Genomic DNA, 22,996 nt, shown 5'->3' on the forward strand with positions numbered 1-22,996 from the left:
GGCTCTGTCTCTGCAAAGCCACAGGGAGAGGCAGGCCCGCGGGTGACCTTCTCTCCTCTCCCAGCTTCTCCAGTGGAGGAGCTAGACCCACTCCCAACTTCAGCAACTCTGGAGGGGCAGATGGTGTCTGGAGTCACTTCGGCGGGAGACCGGGAGCCCACAGGTGCCCGGGCGCCTGCCCACGGAGATGCTGATGCTGTCCAGGGAGAGCTGGCTCCTGCTCCTGCCCCCACCCCTGCTCCTGCCGCTCCCCCTTCCCCTGCCCCTGCCAGAGCGACTCCCACTTACCCTGCTCTTGCCTGTGCTCCTGTTCTGGGCCTAGACCCAGATCCTCCCTTGGTCCCACCCCTTCCCCGACCCCTCCCTGGGCCCCTGTTCCCGCCCCAGACCCAGCTCCTGCCCTTGACCTCGCCCAGGCCATCACCCCTGCCCTTGCCCCAGCTCCTGCCCCTGCCCCTGCCCCCGCCCCTATCCCTTCGCCTTTCCCTGCCAGGGCCACTGCCCCGGCACCTGCCCCTGCACCGGCCCCAGACCCAGGTCCTAACCCTGTTCCTGCCCTTTCCCCTGCCCCTTCCCGTGCCCCTGCCTGGAAGGCCTCCACTTTCCCTGCCGGTGCCCCTGTTCCTGCCCCAGACCCAGCTCCTGCCCTTGACCCTGCACCGGCTGTCTCCCCTGCACTTGCCCCAGCTCCTGCTCGTGCCCCTTCCCCTGCTCCTATCCCTTGTCCTTTCCCTGACACGGCCACTGCCCCTGCACCGGCCCCGGCACCTGCCCCAGACCCAGGTCCTGCCCATGCACCTGCCCATACACCTGCCCCAGACCCAAGTCCTAACCCTGTTCTTGCCCCTGCCCCTGCCCCTGCCCCTGCCCGTGTCCCTGCCAGGAAGGCCTCCACTTTCCCTGCCTGGTCCCCTGTTCCTGCCCCAGACCCAGCCCCTGCCCCTGCGTCTTCCCCTTCGACTGCCGCCACCCCTTCCCCTGGCCCTGCCAGGACCACTGCCCCTTCCCCTGGCCCTGCCTAGGCCCCTGTTCCCGCCCCAGACCCAGTCCCTCTCCTTTGCTCCTGCTCCTTTCCCTGCCCTTGCCTGTGCTCCTGCTCCTGCCTCTGACCCAGCTCCTGCTCTGGATCCTGCACCGGCCACTACTGCTGACCCTGTCCCCGCCCCTAGCCCAACCCCTGCCCCAACACCTTCTCCTGCGGGACTCCCAGACCCGCATCCAGAGCCCACAACCCTGCGGGGAGATCTCCCCAGAAAAATGCCGTCAGTTCCATCCCCTGGGCCCGACATCCCCCCAGAATCTCTCATCCCCTCCCCTTGTGTCCTTCCTCTCCTGTATGGAGTCACCGTTCTCGCCGCCGTCCATCTCCTCTATGCCGTGTATTATTTATTTTAAATAAAAGTTCTTGTTTTCCCTGGAACACGTCATGAGCATGAAGTGCATCCCCAACGCTGTGCCACCACGCCACAGAACATCGTTGCAGGATACCTCCTTCCCCAAACGAGACCCTGAGCCCAAGCCCTCCTGCCCATTGTTCCCCCAGCCTGGCCCCTCGCAAGCCCTAAGCTGTTCCTGCACGTGTTCTGGAGGTTTCTGGAAGTGGAATCCCTCAATAGGTGCCTTTGTGTCTGCACCTATTTTCAAAGGGCCCTTGTTTGGGGTTGGGTTTGGTTTGGTTAGGTTTGGTTTTTGTTTCTTCTCTCTGTTTGACATAGAATTTCCCTTCTTGGTTGTTGAGATGCCCAATGGATTACAGAGGAGATGTCATCCTAGGGACCCCTTTAGGAATTCTGGGCACAATCTCGGGGCCAAGGCCCCTGTTCCTGCTGGGACACCACAGTCGGTCCCCAGACAGGACACGGCTGTTTCCTCCTGTGGCCCACACAGAAACCAGGGAAATGCAGAAAGCTGGAAGACACACCGGGGAGCGCAAAAGCATCGCTCACAACCTTAGGCCAGAGAAAGGTCTCCCATGGGTCTGCTCCAATCCATGCTCCAAGTCACTGGGTCCCACAGGGACAGAGACTAGACACGTGCAAGTTCAAGGGGGAGGAGAAGCACACAGGGAGTATGTGTCAGGAGATGCAGGAGCTCCCGGGGAAGGACTCAGGCAAAGGAAACCCTGGGGAGGCAGTGCTGGTCACCCTCAGACTGGCAGGTGTCTGGTCTGGGGACCAGCAGCCCTGGGGAGAACGTGAGGAAGCAGAGGTCCGATGCAGGGCCCCGGAGAGAAGGCGGACAGGCTCCCCTGTCTGAGACAACCGTGAGCGGCACCCATCCCAGGCCACAGGTGCACCTGTCACCTAGCAGGGCTCAGCCTGGGACTCACCCCCAGAAACTCTGGCTCGGTGGGCCACGGATGTGTTTTCAGTAGGATTGGGCACAGCAGTGGTGAGACAGCAGGGAATGGAACAGTGTTCGTGCCCAGGGAGATGGAGGGGATCCTCATCCCCGTCCTCCTGACACAATGTCCTGGGGCTCCTTTCTCAGTGTTGTCTGGGGCACAGGATCGCGGTAGCCCCTCTGAGACCCCAATCCTGCCACCCTGCTCCTGGGGACATTCATAATACTTTAAGGAGGACGTAGAGAGGAACCAGGATGTCAGACGGCCAAGGACAAGGAAGGTCAGCACTGGGAGGACAGATGGACCAGCCCCGAGCCACCATGCAGGGCCTAATCTTAACCCGAACCAGAACCCTAATACTAACCTCAAATCCTAAACCTGAACCCAAACCCGAATTCGAACCCTAATCCTAACCCTAACCCTAACCCTAACCCTAACCCTGACCCGGACCCTGACTGTGAGCCTGACCCTAACCCTAACCATACCCTGATGCTGACCCTGACCCTAACCCAGACACAAACGCTGACCGTAACACTGACCCTGACCCGTTCCCTGACCCTGACCCTAAACTGGAACCTTAACTGAACCCTGACTCTGACCGAAAACCTAACCCTGGCCCTGACCATAACACTGACCCTGACCCTGACCCAGTCCCTAAACCTAACCCTGAGCATAACCATATCCCTGGTCCTAACCCTGACCCTGACCCTAACGCTGACCCTAACTCTAAAATGTACCCTAACCCACCCTGGCTCTGACCCTAACACTAACCCTAACCGTAACCCTAACCCTAAAACTTACCATAACCCTGACGCTGGCCCTGACCCTGACCCTAACACTAACACTGACCCTGACCCTAAACCTGACCGTAACACTGACCACGACCCAGACCCTAACTCAAACCCTAACTTCGAATCCTAACCCTAAACCCTAACCTGATCCCTAACCCGAACCGTAACCCTAGCCCTTTTTGTGCATATGTCGTGAGATAAAGTTCAGGTGTCTTTGTGGAAATACAACTTACCTAGGACCGTGCGTTAGAATATTAATCTTTCCAACATGGTTCCGCAAGGCCATCTTTGTCATAAGGCAGGTGGCTTGATTCTGTCTCCCTGGTCTCTTTCAGGAGTCAGCGAAGCTTCTATAAAGGGCCACTCATGAACTAGTTCAGACTTTGCAGACCGCACGATCTCTAGCACAGCGACGCCACTCTGCCGTTGTAGCACAAAAGCAGCCATAGAAAGTACATAAACAAATGGATATGGCTGTGTTCCATCCAGTAAGACTTTACTTATGGCTGTTGACATGTGAATGTCGTAGAATTTTCATGTGTCATGAAATATTCTTTTTATTATTTTTAGCCATTTAAAAATGTAAAAAAAAAAAAATGCTCATTTTGTAAGCCACAGAAAGGCAGAGAGTAGGCCAGACTCAGTCCATGGACAGGCCAATGTTTGCTGACCCCTGGTCTCTTTATTTCTCCATGAACCAGTAAAATACTGTCTTCCTCAGGCTTTACTATAAGTCCTGACATCTGAGAGGGTAGTTTCTCCCATTTTTATTCCTTTTAAAACATATCTTGGCCTTTCTTAGCTCTTTTCCTTTCCATATGCATGTTAGAATTAGTTTGCTGAATGCCACCCCCCCAAAAAGCCTACTATAACTTTAATGAGGTAACTAGGGCTGAAGGAGGAATTTGGGGAGAAAGGAGTTGCTCGAAAGCTGGTTTTCGGAAGGGATTGCAATGCAATACATTTTATCATCCCACACAACCTTCTGTCAAATGTAAAGACCGCCTAGACCCTTAGAGATGAATTCACTTTAAGGCTCAGAGGAGGACAGGGGCTGGGGGCAGGGGTAGGGGAGCAGAGCCATGTTCTGACTGTGTGCAGGTGCAGGACACAGAGGTCACTGTCCACTTGGCTGCAGGGTTGGGGGATACCTTGGATGGTGTCCGCCACAGTGTGGGTGGGAATGCCCCTCTCTCGCATACCACAAGCCCTGCTCGGTGTGGCATCTGTCTGCCCTCTCTGATGGTGGAGAAGCAAAAACATGGAGAAGGGGCTGGTGTTATTGACCCTACCAGCGCTCTTGGCCGCTGTAACCATTTGTTCCTCAAACAGCCTTATAAAGGGACGCCTGGGTGGCTCAGTTGGTTAAGCAGCTGCCTTCAGCTCAGGTCATGATCCCTGCGTCCTGGGATCGAGTCCCACATCGGGCTCCTTGCTTAGCAGGGAGCCTGCTTCTCCCTCTGCCTCTGCCTGCCATTCTGTCTGTGCTTGCTCTCTCCCCCTCTCTCTCTCTGATAAATAAATAAAAATCTTTAAAAAAAAAAAAAAAAACTTTAAAAAAAAAAAAAAACAGCCTTATAAAACTCACATAATTGGAGTTCCCATAGCTCCAAAATGCGTAGGAATGCCAGGAGACATGGCCATCAGTTGTCACCCCTCCCTCCAAATAGCCACACAGCCGTCACTGCCTTCACTGCCCTAGACAGGGACACGTGACTGGGGCCAATTGTGCACTCACCCTGGGGACTGTCCTCTGTGACCTCTGATCTGTGGGCAGCCCCTACACCCAGACAGCACATCACAGGGAACCAGCCCTCTACCCTCCCCCTGGAAACACATTCTACACTACCATTCACTGCCCCGCCTGACTGCCAAGCAAGGGACAGATGGGCTTCCGATTTTGAAGTGAGGCCACATCCCATTTGAATGTTGGCTCTTCACTTCCCTTCCGTGTGACTGTGGCTCCTCCGAAATCTTCTCTGAAGCTCTGAAGACTTCTTATCTACAACAGCTAGAACAACAATTAACCAGCAAGCGTGAGGACACACAGGCACTGTGGCAATGACAGCTCAGCAGGTGCAACGACCAGGAGCCTCCAGGTCCAGTAGGGAGTCCCAGTACCCTTGAACTTCATGGTGAGGACACACTTCATGCCATGCTCCCAAGCTTCAGCTGAAGTTTGCTATGTGCTATAGCCGGAGCACAGCTGTGCTGCGGAGAGAAGTGGAGGCATGCAGAAGCAGAGTCACCAACCCAGCAAGGACGGCTCACAGGGAGACAGCCCCAAACCCTACTTTCCTGGTGAGTTGGTTATAGGACCCACTTACAATATGGGGGAATTTCTCCCACACGTCCACCAAGCAGTTCTCTGGGTGAATACCAGCTGGGCGTCCTACAGTTGAACTCAATTCTGACCCTATCTACATAGAGATTGCAGTCAGATCCCACAGGCTGAGGGCCTGGTCCCACAAGACTACTCCTATCCTACTCCAGACACCGATGGTAATAGTAAGTCTCCAAGTTACCACAAACTTCTGTCTTATTTGCTACAAATCAGAGGTTCAAAATACCCCCCTTGTCAAGTATGATCAATTTGCTAGAGCAGATCACAGAACTTAGGGAGCCACTTAAGTTTACTAGTTTATTTAAGGATATGATACAAGGTGAAGATGAACAGCCAGATGAAGAGATACATAGGGCAAGGTCTGGGAGGGTCCCGAGCTCAGAAGCTTCTGTTCCTCTGAAGGTGGGACATGTCACCTTCCCCGTGTATATGTGTTCACCAACATCGAAGCTCTCAGAGCCCTGTACTTTTAGGGTTTTATGGAGGTTTTATCAAGTAGGCATGATTGATCATTAACTCCGTCTTTAGCTTTCTCAAGAGAGTGGGGGGTGGGGCTAAAACTTCCGAGCTTCGAATCTGGTCACCAGCTGCCATCCAAGAGCCACCAGGAATTGCCTCATTAGGAACAGAGGATACGCCTGTTCTTTAGGAAATTCTGAGGCCCTGAGGACCCCATGGTCAGGAACCAGGGGCAGAGACCAGCACATACTTTTGTTGTTACTTCACACCTGCTGACAGTGCCCCGCCAGCTCTCACCAGCAAGGTGCTCCAGGACCATGCCCTGGGCCCCTTCCCTTCTTTGTCCATCTCACTCTCCTGGGCTCTGTCCAGACCAGGGCTTCATGCAGAGGTTACCAACCCCAAACTTCACATCCCCAAGCTGATCTCTTCCCTGACCTCAGCTCCTGGGTCCACTGGCCACTCGGCATCTCCACTTGAGCGTCCGTGGGCAGAACTGAGCCTCCGACACTCTCCACAGCTGTTCCTCTGGCCTTACCTCCTTGGAGGGCAGCTGCATCCTTCCAGGGGCTCGAGCCACAAACCTCAACGTCCTGCCAGGTGACCCCTGATACACCTTTCGCGGGATCATAGGGCTTCATCTCCTCCACCACCCTGGAGCCCGCTTCCCTTCAGCAGGGTGGCTGCAGAAACCTAGCCGGCACCTCAGGCCATTCTCATGCAACAGCCAGGGCCACCTGCTCACGCTCGAGTCGCCCACTCCCCTCCCGTCCCCCCAGTACTCAGTGGAGGAGCCGGTGTGCTCCCGTGGGCCCCCAGCCCTGCGGAGGCCCCACCACCCCATCCCCTCTGGCCTCCCACAACCTAATGAACTGCCTCTGGTGAGCCCTCAGGCACTGGCTGCCCTTCAGCCAGGAGCCGCTCCCCACACAGAGCCACCTGGCTGGCTCTCTTCTTGCTGGCCTTTGTACAGATGCATACTTCTCCCTGGGGGCTCCAGAGCCTAGGCTGTGTCTGGCACACAGTAGGTGTTCAACAAACATTAGCTGAAGGAGGGAACCTGTGGGTTGGACCAAGGAGACCTCTGTCCCCAGAGGAACCAGGTTTGCAGTCCCAACAATCCGGGACACCACCACTCACAGGCAATAAAACAAGAGCAAAACTCTGCCCATTTGGTCAGTGAAAATGCGGTCTTATTGCTACAATTTGCCTTTACTTTTTTCCTTTCTTTAAGTTGTTTGAACATATTTTCATATGTCATTGGCTGTTTACTCATTTAGAAAACATACTATTTTCTGGGTCCCTCATCGGACTTGGACCACATCACCTGCCATCTCTTTTTGGAACCCTTGGAGTAGCCATGGGCGTTTCCGCAAACTTGGGCCGCATTTAAGCAGATTCTCAAAGGGTTACTTGATCCCAAAAAATGTGAGCTGAGGCTGAAGGAAACTGATGCCGTTCTCGTCAGACTCTCTGTGGGGCACTGTGTGGCTGTCAATGAAAGCAAATTAACTTCTGTGTTCAAGGAAATTAACTCTTAGTGTCTATTGCGGTGATGTCCTGGTTTGTGCTGTCCTCTTTCTCGTGCTAGAAGCTTCATCAGGGAAGGCTTTGGACCGGATCCCTTGGCCTCAAAGGGTCTCAGGATCCCCAACAGGCAAAAACATTAACACACACAGAGCCTCACACACAGTGGATGGTGGGCCAGAAACGGGAACCTCATTCTGTCCCCGCACCACACCCCTTCTGGAACCAGGCCCACCACACAGCACAAAGAGCAAACTCCCTGGCAGACTCCTGCTCGGGAAACTTCTGACCTGGGGGTGCAGTGGGGGGACACCCATGGGACAATAATGAAATTCCTACTGGTACTTTTTGTGCAGAAGCTACACGGCAGCCTCAGCGGTCTCCACAGTCCTCGTCTCAGGGGTCACAGAAATCTGCTCCCCACACCCAGGCACCCGGGCTGGCGGGAGCATCCCCTCGGCACAAGCTGTCCACACTTGAAGCAAAGGAAAGCTTTGCTCTCTGTGCACGTTCCAGCAAGCCCCACGGCAAGTCAGCAGGGCAGAGGTGGGGAACCGGACACCTGGGGGCAGTCATTCCTGTGGGAGCAGGGCAGGGGGGGGCCTGCACCTCCCACAGTGAGGCCCAGGCAGAGGAGGGAATTGGTTGCTACCTGATCGATGCCCCTCCCCAGCATGTGTAGGGGAGTCAAGTATCAGGGAAGACCCCTTCCCTTTGGAAAAGGGCACCAGGGCGTGAAACTCTACCCTGAACTGGTGGCTTGTTGGGGAGCTGCCCAGGATTTCCTTCCAGATACAGCAGTGCCAAGGGCCTTGCTGGGAAATGCCTGCACCATTAACTGAGCTTTGCCATGAGTCAAAGACAGACTCGTGGCAAAGAGAAGAGGGTCTGTGAAGAGGGCAGATCTGTTCCTGAGGAAGCAGCCGTGGGGGCTGTGCAGAACTGAGGGTTAGGGACACAAGCTCCAGACTTGAGGCTGGCAGCATCCCCACTCTGAAGTCCTGGCCGTTCACTAATTTGAAACTCATGTTACTGAGCATCCCCTATGTGCTAGCCATCTCCTGTGCCCTATGAGCTTTGGTTTTTGCAGGGAGATAGACCACAGACAAGAAGATGAGACAGGAGCAGAAGTGTGAATTGAGGGCCAGCTATGCATGTGCCTGGGGGAAAGCTTTCCAGCAGAGGAACAGGATGTGCAAAGGTCCTGAGGTAGAGGTGCAGTAGAGCCCAGAGTATCTGGGAGACAGTGAGGATGAAGAGGACAAAGGGCCACTGCAAACAGTGAAGCACGGTGAAGACTTGGGGTTTCATTAGAAATGAGACGTGAGGGAGCAGCATCATGACCTGGTCTTTTCAAAATCTTCTCTTTGGCTTTTGGGTGAAGAACGAGAGTGTAGGCAGGACTGCTGGTTGGGAGACTGCAGTAACGCAGGTCCTGGTGAAGTGGCTTCCTCCAGCAGAGGTGGTGGTGGATTTGGAATGTGCTGTAAACGTGAGGCAATCAGGAAATCAAGGGTGGATGTGGTCACCCGAGAAAGTGCTGGGTCCATATGATGCTGGGGTTTTGCCCTAGCATCTGGAAAACAGAGATTTCAGTGTGGCTGAAGGGCTCTGTCCTGGGAGAGGAGCTGGGGGTGGGGGAGACCACGCAAGATGCTGAGCCTGGGGTTACCCCAACATCCTAAAGTGGGGGGGCTGATACCTTGAGTACAGGAGACCATGGAGGAGCCAGGAGAATGGGTCCTGAGACCCTGTGAGGAAGCATGCAGAGCCCAGGGCTGGGCTGTCCTGCTCAAGGTGCAGAGCCGAGGCTTGTCCTTGCTCTTGTCTGCTCCCGACCCCTCTGTCTCTGCCCCTCGGGGTCTCTGAGAATGGTACAGTCTGGGGTCTGCTGTCCCCCTTCTCCCCTCCCCGGCCCTCCCGAACTGACATATTGAGTTTCTGGCTGCCTGCTGGGCCACCCAAACAGGACAAGCTGGAAAAACCAGCTTGGTCCTGGAGGCACAGTTCTGGCTCTGCTTCTGGCCTATGGGGGAGGGGGGGGTCCACAGGCCATCCTCTGGGGGGCCTTTCCTCTGAGGTGTGGCCTCCAGGAGACTGTCCCCCACCTGCTTTCTGAGACCTTCTGTCTGCAGCACCTTGAAGGGCTCAGCCTCCTCCAGGAACACTTTCCGTGGAAAGATTCCAGCAGGACATAATCCATGAAGGGCAAATTAATTTGTTGTCTGGGTGTTAGGGAAGAAGAAGGGATAAACCATGGTGCTCACGGCCCTTAGAAACAGCCACACACGGATCGTAGTGTGCTCACAGCCTAACCAACAGGTCTGTTCTTGGCTGTGGTCAGTCAGGGCAGGCAGAAGCTCCGTGCTGGGACAGGAAGGGAGCAGAGGAGAAGACCGTGGCAGAGAAGAGGGTCCAGAAGACAATAGCTCACACCCGCTCAAAGTAGCAGAGCAGAGGCCAGAGACGGGGAGACAGGGCTCAGGATGGCAGGAGACAGAGAGACGGAGGCAGCACGCCACACATGCAGGAGGCTTTGGGGCCACGGGCCACGGCGTGTCCTCTATGGCAGGTTTCTTGACCTATCTTAGGCGGGAAGAAACATTTTTTAAAAAGCTTAAAAGCACAAAGTTGAACAAAACTCCAAGCAGCAGCATTAACCCTTCGGCAAGGCTTGATTTTCAAGTGACCTTTCCTGTCCTTTCCACAAACCTCCCCCCCCCCTTCGCCTCTGTCTCAGGAACCTGGTCCCACCCTGAAAGCAATCAATGAGGCTGGAGGCCGACACACGCTTACCGAAGCTCCTGCAAAGCCCCCAGCCCCTTCCTCGGGATGGGGGACCAGAGCCTGCCGTGGCCTCCTTTGCCTGGCCAAGCAATGAGGCTCTTGGCTCTCTTTATCCCAGACTCTGTCTTCGTACTATATCCAAAGCACACAGGTGTCGTCGTGAAAACATCAGTTCCCTATTTAATTATTACCTCCACTTAACCATCTAGGAGACAGGCCACGGTGTGGGTGACAAGGGTGCCCTCTTGGACAAGGGCTGAACTCTGGTCAGGCTCTCTCGCACGCTCCTCCTGCCCCGGGCTGCCCTCTCGGTCTCGGGGCTGTCTCAGGGTTAGGGTGAGCATGTGTGCCCACGCCAGGGGCAGAAGGCCCCCCACTGGTTACGGGAGGCGGTGGCTCTTTATTAACTGACGGAACGTTCCCTCTGATTTGCTCCATGCGGTTTGACGAGAACGAGTGTCCGTTCAGGTGTGTGTGGCTCCCTCACTAGCTCCCACCCCGTGCCCAGTGCCAGGCCCCTCACTGACCTCACCTGCTCCCGTGTTGCCAAGGATGAGGCCCGGGCTCGGACGGAGAGCCCCGCCCCACGTTCCTCTCTGGCGCTGGCTTGCTGGGAGTAGGACACAGTGCTGGGGTGGGTGTGACATTTAACAGTCCTTTCACCCCACATAAACAGAAGCTATTGTGCCTAACTTTTTCTTTATTGTAAGTAAAGCTAAAGGAAGTACTGCTGCCTAACTACTTCCACTCCCATTAACCCCAGACGTGGGGGTGCTGTCGAAGGCGGGCATTCCTGACTCTCCTGCAGCACGTCGCCGAGCATGGTCAGCACTAAGCTCAATCAGCCGTGGCTGTTCTGCAGATGCCCCCGACGGCTGCAGATGCCCCCGACGGCTGCAGATCCCCCGACGGCTGCAGATCCCCCCGACGGCTCGGCTGGCCTCGTTGCCGCTGAGGCCCACCAACGGGAGCCATGGGGGGGTCAGAGAGCCCCCAGACACCTGGGAGCTCCTCAGTACCTCATGCAGGAGGCTTGGTTAAAACCAAACCACCCTTTAGTTCTCGGATGACGGGCTGCCACAGGCCCATGAGGGCATGAGTGTGCCGGGGTCCCTGCGGGGTCGGGGCCAAGGGCTGGTGTGCCTATCCGCTGGGCAGGGGCCCTAAGGGGAAGGCTGCCATCAGAGTCCCCAGCTGCCTCCATGGGGTGCTGCAGGGCAGGGGCGAGTGGGGAGGGGGCATCCCTGGGGCTGAGCTGGGAGGGGACACGGTTAGCACCAGCCGCACACGTGCTGGTCTGAGCACCCTCTGCCGAGCCGCAGATGCACCCAGAGAAGAGCGGGCTGCCGGTGTGGCCATGGAGTGCGGTTTGCTGAAGGAAGCCTGGGCCGCAGGGACAAAACACCGACCCTCCGGTGTCCACACACGGGGAAGGACTCTGGGTCCCGCAGCCGCCCTTGCCTCCTTCCTCCACACTCAAGCAGCATTCTGAGTTCCAGAACGCATTAGTTCTCAGGGAGCTCGCAGGAGGGACTGTGGCCCTCAGTAACAGCAGGCGGTGGAGAGCTAGGGTTCTGAGGCAATGCTTAGCCGGGGAGAGAGGGGGCGGCATCCTCCACGCCCCTCAGGGTCCTCTCGCAGGCACAGAGGCGGCCCACGTCTGCCCCATGTGGCGGGCTGCTGGGCACCGCAGCCAGAGGCACCCAGACAAAAGGTCTGTGCCCACCGCACACAATTCCATAGCAAAGCACAACCAAGGCACGTCCTACCGTGCTAGACCGGTCACCAGGACAGGCCGGCTGAGCACGCACGAGCCGAAACTGGCAGATGATTGCAACTACTAAGGGCTCTGATTCTACATTATCCTTAAAAATCTGGCTGCCACACAGGCTAGCGATTGGAAATCTCCTGGTGCACATGCACACACAAACTGTATACACACGTGTGCACACAGCCCACGCGCTCGCATGTGTACAAACCATACACATGCGCGCGCACATGTGCACACAAACCCTGTGCCCGGCTCACACTCACACAGGCACACACACACTCACATGTGCGCACACGGTCCTCGCACACAGGGGCACGGTGACGCTGACAAGGGTACGACACAGTGCTGCCCGGGCCCTCAAGTCCATTCCTCCTTCAGTCTGTGACTGTCTCTCCTTCTTTCTCGGGTTTTCAACTTTTGACACCTTTGAAAAGAGCCGCTGGGGTATTTTGTGGAAATACCTGATTTTGTGTGTGTGTGTTTCGACTGGGATTATGGATTTGGGGAAGAACACCACAGGGGTGAAGTGCGCTTCTCATCACATCACGTTGGGTCACGTGACACCATCACGACTTACCACAGCAGTGCTGACCTCTGCTGCTTGGTTCCCCACCATGAAGCCACACTCTACTCGTGTTAGGTCTGTTAGAAGCAAGTCACACACAGTGGGCAGCAGTGACTGGGCTCTGTCCCCTAGAGGAAGGAGCAGCAGGGGGAGTCTCAGTGGGAGAAGTGTCTGACGGGCTCAGGTCATGATCTCGGGCTCCTGGGATGGAGCCCCACATCGGGCTTCCTGTTTGGCAGGGAGCCTGCTTCTCCCTCTGCTGCTCCCCCTGCTTGTGCTCTCTCCGTCTCAAATAAATAAAGTCTTTTTAAAAATTTTTAAAAACTGGGGCACCTGGGTGGCTCAGTGGCTTAAAGCCTCTACCTTCGGCTCAGGTCATGATCTCAGGGTCCTGGGATTGAGCCCCGCATCGGGCTCTCTGCTCAGCGGGGAGCCTGCTTCCCCCTCTCTCTCTGCCTCTCTGCCTGCTTGTGATCTCTTTCTCTGTGTCAAATAAGTAAATAAAATCTTTAAAAAAAACAATTTTTTAAACCTTGTACATAAACTGATGATATCTGGGGGAGATACTTAGAGCCTATGCAAACATCTACTTCCTCCTAAAGTTTCGCAGACTACTTTCAGCATTCATTTGTGGGTCTGTCGCATGATTACTGCGGCGTCTGATGGTGATTTTCTGTTTCCCTCACATTTTTTGTCTCCTTCAACATGTATTATTTGGAATCTGTCTATAAGGAAGATTGGTCCCTTTCTCCTAGTTTCTGTTTGTTCGACCATTTATTTGTAGCAGTACAAATAAAATAAATATGTTTTATTCTCTGGGTTGTAGTCCAGTATTTTTTAATTTTTATTGTTATTTTTTCAGATTTCCTTACTTTCTAGGCCTGCAGGACACTCCCGGCTCCTCTGGCCTGTTCTCGGCCTCGGCCCTCGTGTCAGGAACCTGGTGCCTTTTACGGAAGGTGCTGTTCATCCATGAGATCTGGGCTACAGTGTGCTTGTTACCACTGGGGTGCTGGGTGCTTCCAGGCCTCGTGGAGGGCAAAGCTAGAAACTCTGGGCCTGTGGACATGGATTGCTACCTCTCGGCCTCTCTGTGAGGAATGCGTGAGTCCACAGGGACGGGACTGCTCACCATGGAGCCCCACAGTGTTCCCTCCGGCCCTCCCCCCACACTCCCCCCACACCCCCTTGTCCAGCTGTGAGAAGCTCCTGTTCTCTGCAGTGTGTTTCCTTGTGAGAGCTTTGCAAGCACGGGAGGGGCACAGAGCTGCCGCCTGCGGCTGGTGCAGACGAGTTTACCCGCTAGAGGCCAGTGTCCGCGCAGAGCTGCTTTGCACAGCTGCCAGGGCAGCTCCTGGTGCTGGTTCCGTCCGTGAGGGTGGGCCTTCCACCTGATACCCCAGACCCATGCCGCACGGCCTGAGACGCCCCATCTCAGCTGCTCCTGGTCTTGTTCGCACAGCTGGGGTCACTTGTGGTGTCCTTTGGGGTTTCACAAGTGTGTGGACTCAAGAACCTCCACCACAGAACCACACAGAGCAATTTCATGACCTAAAACTTCCCCTCATCAACCCCTGGAACCACTGATCTGCTTTCTGTCCTTGTAATTTTGCCTCCCCCAGAAAAAAAAAGAAAAAGAATCAATTAAAAACCCATACAGGGTAGTGAGGTGCATTTCCCTAGGGACCCTAGGAAGCAGCCCAAGCTGGGGAGGCAGGCCCATAGCTGAGAGCCGGTGGGTGAGCCTCAAGGTCAGGCACCACACTGGGGCAACCAGGGACATCTGGAAACCCTCGGCTAACAGGGCCGTGAAGCCATAAGAGGCAGCATCGGGACAAGCCCATCTGGATGAGAGGAGTGGTGCCCCGGGCAGGGCTATGATGGGGTGAAGCCTGGGGTCCCCTGGGAACAACCACTGGCCCCGGTTCCCAGAGGGGCTTGCTTGGCCTCCCCCGCCCCACCTCTCCCTTCTTCCCTGCTTCCCCTCAGTGTTGCAGCAGGGAACAGGCTGGTTTTCCTTGGCTGGGGTTTATCCAGTTTCAGGTTCTTGACTTTAAAAGCAGATGCAGGAAATCTGTGGCTTGTGTCACTCAGAAATGTCACTGACACAATTACGTTTCACTGATGTGGCCTCTGGTGCTTTCCGCTGGGTTTCTGGACCTTGCAGACAAAGCCAGCCCCCCAACCCCAGCTGACCTCTGACGTGTTTCTGCGGCATACAGACCCAGGGCTGGCGCGTGAGGTCTGAAGCTCGGGTTCGCCAACCCCTCCACAGGCCTCTGAAACGCACTGTAATGGAGCCAACATTCATGGCGGCTGAACCCGCTCTCCCTCCAGGAGCGAGCTCTGGGTGAGCGAGGTGGACGGAGTGGCCCTGGGACTGAGTCCTCCACCCTCCTACCCTTGTCCAGCACCTCATGGCAAGACCCTGCAGTCCCCTGGGAGCCACTGCTAGGGCTTGGGGTCTGGGGTGCCCACTGGCCCAGTTTGTAAGGAGGACGGAGAAGCAGAGTACTTTCTGCCGTCCCAAATGGAGTCTGGAAGCTGGGCCGGAGAGCAGAGCAGAGCAGACCAGAGCGACGGGGAAAGGGCAGGCAGATGGAGAAGACAGGCCAGAGAAAGGGGCAGGGCAGATGGAGTCCCTTGAGGCCACTCTCTGTGCCTCTGCCGTGGTCACATGCTGCCCCTTCACCCCAGCCCCCCAGCCCCCACAGACGGTTGTCAGCCGCCCAGACTTCCGGTCCTCCCCAGCTTGTGCCTCCTTTCTCCCTTCCATGACCTCATCCTCTGTATGTACCCTGCAGACCCCTCTTCCCACCTCGCCCCTCCAGACCCACACCAGCTCTAACAAAATAACCTGCCAAAAATACGGATGGGTCCCAAAAAATATGGATGCGTCCCAGTATCACCTGGGCTGGCTCACCTGTGTCTGTCCCTCCCAGCCAGGACGCAGCCTGGTAGTGGGCCCAGACCTCCTCAGCCCAGCCTGCACACTCTGCTCACCACAGACGCTGGGAAGGGCTCAGCAACCCTCCCACAACTGTGTTTGTGAAAGCAAAAGGCAGGCGGTCCTTGCCTCATGGTTCAGATCCTAGTGAGAGGACCCGGCAGCGGGCAGAGGCCAGTGTGTACAGAAACTACAGTCTGAAGAGGGAGGGCCCCACACAAGAGACAGGCTGGGGTCTCCCCCTGAGCGGGGAGGGGAGCTTGAGGAGGAGGGGGAGCCCAACCTTGCCAGTGAGGACTCTTGTCAGAGCATGGGGACCGCCACTGCCAGTTTTTAGAAAGGAGAAGCCTTAACTAATGTCTGTGTTTCTCAATGAAAGAGAGAAAATTGGACATCAGCATGCGAAAAATGAACCTTGACTTAAACCTCACACTTTACGTAAGAATTAAGGAATATGGATCAGAGATTTAAATGTAAAATGGTAAAAACCTTCAGAAGAAAACAGAGAAAATCTTCATAAACTCAGGTCAGGCAGAGCTCCGAGCTGTTTGAAAGCACAGTCCATAGAAGAAAGAAGCTGAAAATTGGGTTTCATCAAAATGACTAACTTTACAAAAGACAACGTGAAGAGAATGGAAACAGGAGACATAGACTAGGAGAAGATATTTCCAAAATATGTATCCGGCAAAGGAATTGTATGCAGAATACATAAGGAGCTCTCAGAACAAATCAGCCCGTTACGAAGGGGGCACGGCCTTGAGCAGACATCCTGTGGAAGGCGTTTCCAGTCACAGCCCGGCCCGCGTGGCTGCATGACCCGAGGACGAAGTGGACCACGGCGCAGGAGCCCTCGTGCACAGCGGGGTCAGTGCACGGTGCCCCGGCCACCTTCGCACACAGCTCGGCCCTGCACCTCACCAGCAGTCACACGTCTGTTGGCCCAAGAGAGACAGAAACGTCCTCCACACAGAAATCTGTGCACAAATGTCCATGGCAAGTGTGTCAAATCACCAACCAGAACTGGAAACAGCTCCAACACCCTTCATCTGGCAAGAGCGTCAACCAGCGGGGACACATCCACACAGGGGAGCTTCTCTCCAATACGGGGGGCTGCTGGTGCCCCCACCACCTGGAGCTCTCAGAGTCAGGACCAGCAGCTGGAGCCAGCCTCAAAGGTCCAGCGGTGCGTGAGTCCATCTGCAGAAGAAGCACCGTCTGGACAGTGCCAAGGGCTGGGTGAGGGATGGTCTGACTATAAAAGTAGTTTTTGAGGTTAGGTAGCTGTTTTGTACCCAAATGTTGTTTCATGAATCTGTCACCATGTTAAAGTCACAGAACTATAACTCTACTGAATGCTAACTAAAGAATCAATTTCTTAAAAAGCCAGACCCACTTTACCAGTAGAGCCCCACCTCGTTCCCCCCCGAGCCCCCGGTCAGAGGCGCCCAGAGTGTGTTCACGACAGCCCGGGGCATGCTCCCAGGGGTGTGCTCAGATCGCTGCTGGGCTGCCTGGCAGCAGGGGAGGGCCAGGTGCTGTGGGGGGCCCACCCCCGGGCAGCCTCCTCTGACCCACCCAGCGAAGGTTTGGAGTACGTGAGGAAGGCTTCCGTCCAGGGCTCTGTGTGGAGAGTAAAAGAAGCTCCAGGCTTTGGATAGAAAAGCCCTAGGTCTGAAGCTGAGGGCATGTCATGGAGAAAGAAATTCTCTCCCGGGTCACACAGCCCATTTAGGGAAGATCCTGGCCCAGACCCAGTGATTCCCCCGAGAGGGGTCAGCTGGAGACTTCTTTCCTTGGGCCACGTCAAGCAGGCAGGACCAGGCACAGGGTTCTCTGGGCCATCAGGGAGCAGCCTGTGGTTTAGGACGGGCTTCTGCGGGATCTGTCTTTCATAAGGCCGTAAAGGGTGACAGGCAGTTGAGGAGGAGGGACCTGGCTGAATTTGCAGGAGGACAAAGGATTGGAGCCTGAAAGGGACAAAGTCCCTGAGGGCTGGAGAAGGGGGAAGTGGGGGTTTCAGAGACCTCACATGCTCACCTGGAAGAGAGAAACAGAACGAGGAAAGATCCACACCTTTGGATCCTCCCACCCCTTGTGCATGTGTGGAGAGAGTGGGGAGGGTCCCCTGCATCTGCTTCTGGCATCAACAGCTCCACACCCCCTCGAGGGACGTCCAGCCCCAGAAGAGATGAGGAAGCCCTGACAGAGGGGCTCAGGATAGCCTTCACCCCCGCAGAGACCATGAAACCTCGGCAGGGCTAGGGACCTCACTGCTCAAGCACGTCCCCCCTGCGCCACAGCCCCTGGGAAAGCCCATGGTGGGGGCTGCAGACCAGAGACAGCATCTCCTGAATCACAGGACCAGGAAATCCGACTAAAATCCTTCCTACCAGTACTCAGTCCCAGAGACACCCAGCTCCTCAAGGGTTCCTAGGAGCACGGTGTCCAAGTCACTGTGCTGCGTTCTTGTCTCCCATGCAGACTGAGACAGTTGGGCAAGAGTTTAAGAAGGTGAGTGAGGCAGGGAGAGGCTGACAAAGGGGAGCGAATTCTGTAAAGAGGCAGAGAGTGAGAAAGGGGTACGGGGGGCAGGAGGAGACGCTCTGGGTGTCAGCACCATGTTGGTTTTGTCCAGGCCCCAGCAGCTGTCAGCCACAAAAGAGGCACACAAGGGCCTCCCCTTCCTCCTCCTGGGCCCGCATCTCAGGGAAAAGGGTGCTGTCAGCACTCAGGCCCAACACCCTGTTTATTGTGGGTGAGTTCAAGGACTTGCAGGGCCCCCACATGTGTCCGCATTCTCACCCTGCTGGTTCAGGGCAGGCCGGTTCAGGCAGACTCAGCTGCCGATGATCTCTATCTACCCATCTACACATCCACCTAGCACCTATCATCCATCTATCCGTCTATCCATCCATCCATCCATCATCTATCTATCCGTCTACCCATCCACCTATCATCCATCTACCCATCTATCGGTCTCCCCATCTACCCATCCATCCATCCATCCATCATCTACCCGTCCATCACCCATCTATCCATCTATCCATCCACCTAGCACCTATCATCCATCTATCTGTCTATCCATCCATCTACCCATCCATCATCCATCCATCATCTACCCGTCCATCTATCCATCTTCCCGTGTATCCAACTACCTGTCTGTCCATCTACCCATCTACCCATCTACCCATCCATCATCCATCCATCATCTACCCGTCCATCTATCCATCTTCCTGTGTATCCATCTACCCGTCTACCCATCTATCCATCTACCCCTCTACCATTCCATCCATCCATCCATCATTTACCCGTCCATCATCCATCTTTCCGTGTATCCAACTACCTGTCTATCCATCTATCCATCTACCCATCCATCATCCATCCATCCATCCATCATCTACCCATCCATCTATCCATCCTCCTGTGTATCCATCTACCCGTCTACCCATCTACCCGTCTACCCATTGATCCATCTTCTATCTATCCGTCTATCCACCCATCATCTATCCACTATCGATCATCTATCCATTATCGATCATCCATCCATCCATCCATCTTCTGTTTATCCATCCATCCATCTATCTTCTATCTACAATGTGTCTGTGAGCCTGATGAAGCCTACAGGCTTTTTTTTTTTTTTTTTTTTTTTTTTACTTTTTTTAAGATTTTATTTAGTTGACAGAGAGAAAGACACAGTGAGAGAAGGAACACAAGAAGGGGGAGTGGGAGAGGGAAAAACGGGCTTCCCACTGAGAAGGAGCCCAACGCAGGGCTCGATCCCAGGACCCTAGGACCATGACCTGAGGTGAAGGCAGACGCCTAACAAACTGAGCATCCAGGTGCCCCAGGCCTACAGGCTTTAAAATTACATCATCACATAGCATGTTTTATCCTCGTGTGCATGTGAGTGAGTGAGTGAGTGAGTGAGTGAAGGGGTCTGGAAAGGAAAAGGAAAGTAACGGTGTTAAATGGGACTTTGTCTTGCCTACTCCAAGGTCTTCTGTTTCTTCAACCATATGACAGGTTGTTTCCTCCTGGAAAGCCAGGAGGTGGGTGAGGTTGCTCTCTCTGGGAGACCAGCTGGCAAGAGAGGCTTACGCACCACCAGTGACCTGAGCAACTGGCAAGTATCAGAACAAAGAAGCCAGTGAAATTTATGTCTGCCCCAGGGGGTGAAAACTGGGATTTTTCACCTCCAAGAGGAACTCCAGGTAAGGGGAAACTCTCTCACTGAGGCTGGGTTGAGGAAATAAGTGGCTGAAGTCAGGTGTGGAAACAGAGGGGCACCTGGGTGGCTCAGTCTTTAAGTGTCTGCCTTCAGCTCAGGCCCTGGTCCCAGGGTCCTGGGATGGAGTCCCACGTCAGGCTCCCTGCTCAGCGGGAAGCCTGCTTCTCCCTCTCTCACTCCCCTGCTTGGGTTCCCTCTCTCACTGTCTCTCTCTCTCTGTCAAATAAATAAATAAAATCTTAAAAAAAAAAAAAAAAAAAAAAAAAAAAGGAATGGAAACAGACTCCGCAGAGAGTCCAGTTGTGGCTGAGTCCTGGAGGTTGGAGATCAGGTTCAAATGTCTGTACTTTTTAGGTGAGACGTGACCCTCACACTGCTGTTCTGTTAGAATTAGCTTTTCTAGAGAATTACACCAAGCTCCTGAAGAACAGGAGCAAGGTGCAGGAAGGCCTCCGGGGGAGGGGTGGCCACAGTCACCTGGGTCTGCGGGGCTTGTGGAGCAGGTAGAGACGGGGCTTCAGGCAGAGGGATCAGAGCAGAGAAATCGAGCAGCTTGGTGACAAAAAAATGCACCCACTTGAGTCGTAGTCGAAGTCTACCCTTCTAAGCTACACAAAATGTCCTCCTCCAAACATTTCTTTTCCATGTTCTGCCGTCTGCACACTGTCTCAGAACATGCTACTGAGGGTCACCCCATGGACTGGAGCTCAAGCCACTTGCCCCTTCCTCTGGGTTCCCGGCGTGTCTGTAGGACTAGCTGGCCCACCCGCTGGGAGCCTGCGTGTCAGGGCTCAGGAGCCCCCGGGGAGGAGGCTTTGCCCCCCCTGACCCTGCTTTATGCAAGAGATGCCCCAGCTCTGGGGCCTACAAAGGGAAGCGGCAGGGGAGGGGAGGCGGGGAGCAGGACGGCTCGCCAGGGTCACCATCCAGCTCCCCAGCACCTGTCCACTTCCAAGAGTTAGTTTCGGATGGAGCCCAGCACCTGGTGCTCAACCTTTGCTTCTCTGTTTTTCCTGGCTCTCTGGACATTGGAGACCGGATTCTTGACCCTGGCAGCCTGCACCCGACCTGTAGTCTGAACCTGTCCTGGGGCTTTGCAGGCCCTGGGTCTGGGGAGGCCCCCAGAGCGACCCCTGTCACACGGAGCTGGACTGTGGCCAGTAGGCGGCACTGCAGGAGCGCTGGAGAGGCAGCTGCCTGGGCTTCCAGCCTGAGGGACCCCACCCCACAGCCCTGGTGTAGCCCCTTGCAGGCTGGGAAGTACGGAATCAGAGGGAGGGGCAGCTTGCCTGTGCACTAGGGCTGGGCCATCGGGGAGCTTCCCGAGGTGGAGGCTAGAGCTCACAGAAGCCCTCCACCACTGCCCTGTTCTTCCTCCTCCATGTACATGCCCCGTCCAGGCTTCAGCAGCCTGTTTCACAGATGAGAAGGTGGACGCTCGGTCGGGCAGGACCCAGGCTGCACCCAGTGCCGCGCGAGACCACGCGCTAGAGTGTTCTGCCATTCCCTTCTCTGAGTCCTGGGGTCTCAGGTCTGCTTGGGGCCATAGATCTTCAGCTGGTCCAAGGGGCTGAGGCTGAGGCTGTGCAGGGACACATTTTGTGAGTGTGTGTGTGTGTGTGTGTGCGTGTGTGTGTGCAAGACAATGGCGTGTTCTCTGCAGGTATGTGTGTGTGGTGTGTCGTGAGTGTGTCAGGGAGCATCCCGGCGTCTGTCCCAGGCAGGCAGGCAAGGCTGCACGCTGGAGTGGGTGTGGGTGTGGTTCCTGCGTCTACCTGAGCCTGGGAGCTCCGTCTCTTCCTCTAAGATACTCAGACAAGTGGTCTCGCCAGTGTTTGCCCAAGGTACCTCTAACCACGGCACCTGCTGGAGGGGAGCCCCGCGGGTCGGTACAGTGAGGTCCCAGCTCTTGCTGTGACTTCTCACTCTAAGACCCTCCCTGGAGGTGCCGAGAGGCGCTGACGGCGTTGCTTGCTGACGTTCCTCACCCCACTCTGCTTTCAGAAGCGGAAGTGACTTGGCTCACATTCAGGAGAAAGCCAAGCTGCCTCAGGTCAGAGGTCACGTGGCCAGGCTTCCTGGAGCCCGCGGGTGACTCAGCCCCAGAGAGCTCTGAGTTGTACCCTTCCCGCCCACAGCCCCTGGAGGCCAGACATGCTGCAGGGGTGCCTGCCCAGTATGCACATTCTGTTCCCTAGCTGCCTCGCCCGGCCTCCCCGGGACACGCTGCCCCAGCTGCCCTGCCTGGGTGCTCCCAGCACCCACAGCCTTAGGGAAACGCTGGGCATGGAGGATGGGGCTGACCCCCGCAGGTGATTAGGACGAGATGGGCACTGGCAGCAGCTGACTCAGCCCCCTCCCCAGGGACCCTGACAACCCCACATTCTGACACATCAGACCCTCTGGTGTCTCTTGGGGAAGTGCAGGAGCAGTGGGCACTGGCGTGTCAAGGGATGAGGCAGGAGCTGGAGGGCCACAGAGCCAAGATCAAGGAGCCATAGGGCTTGACAGGCTGGCCGGCCTCTCCTGGGATTCCTGATATCCCTGCACACTGGAGGAACAGCAGATCAGAGCTGCAGGCCTCGGTCAGCATGTGATGAGAGATGTTTAAAAATACACGACAGAAGAAAAGGATGAGAAAGAAGTTCCAGGTAGACCTGCTATGAGAGAGGACCCCAGACATGTGTGTTCACAGAACCAGGCTGGATGGAGCTAGGAGGCCACAGGCAGAAACCTGAGCAAGACTGTGGCCCCTGCCAGCATGCCCAGAGAGTGAAACTTGACGGTGCCCCCAGGCTGCCTCTAAATGTGCCTGGTGGGTATAAGCAGGCAGTGGGCACCCTGCATGCCCACAGTGGGACCACCTCCTCATCTGTCAGATCTCATCTGCTCTCAGGACAGGGCTGAGCCTGTCTGGTCATTCCAGGAGAGGGTCCAGAGCTCTGCCCAGCATGTGAGTGGGAGAATGGGGCTCCACCCAGACCAACCCGGACCCCCACCTTTCACTGCCCAGACCATCACCTATACCCTCTGGGGGTTCTCCCTGTGGGTCTGGCTATATGTCCTGCTCCAGCAGGCCTGGTAGGTCACCCCAGCCAGGTGGCATGGAGGGCTGCTCTCTGGGGAACTCAGGAAGCAGTGTTGAAGCCCACGGCGCACCCTCTCCTCTGTACTAATAAGAAAACTGCTGTCCCCTTGGAACAGGGGCTCTGTGCGCTCCTGGGGTTCTGTGC

The sequence above is a fragment of the Mustela lutreola genome, chromosome 15 (genome assembly GCF_030435805.1).
Source record: "Mustela lutreola isolate mMusLut2 chromosome 15, mMusLut2.pri, whole genome shotgun sequence".
NCBI classification, from domain to species: Eukaryota; Metazoa; Chordata; class Mammalia; order Carnivora; family Mustelidae; genus Mustela; species Mustela lutreola.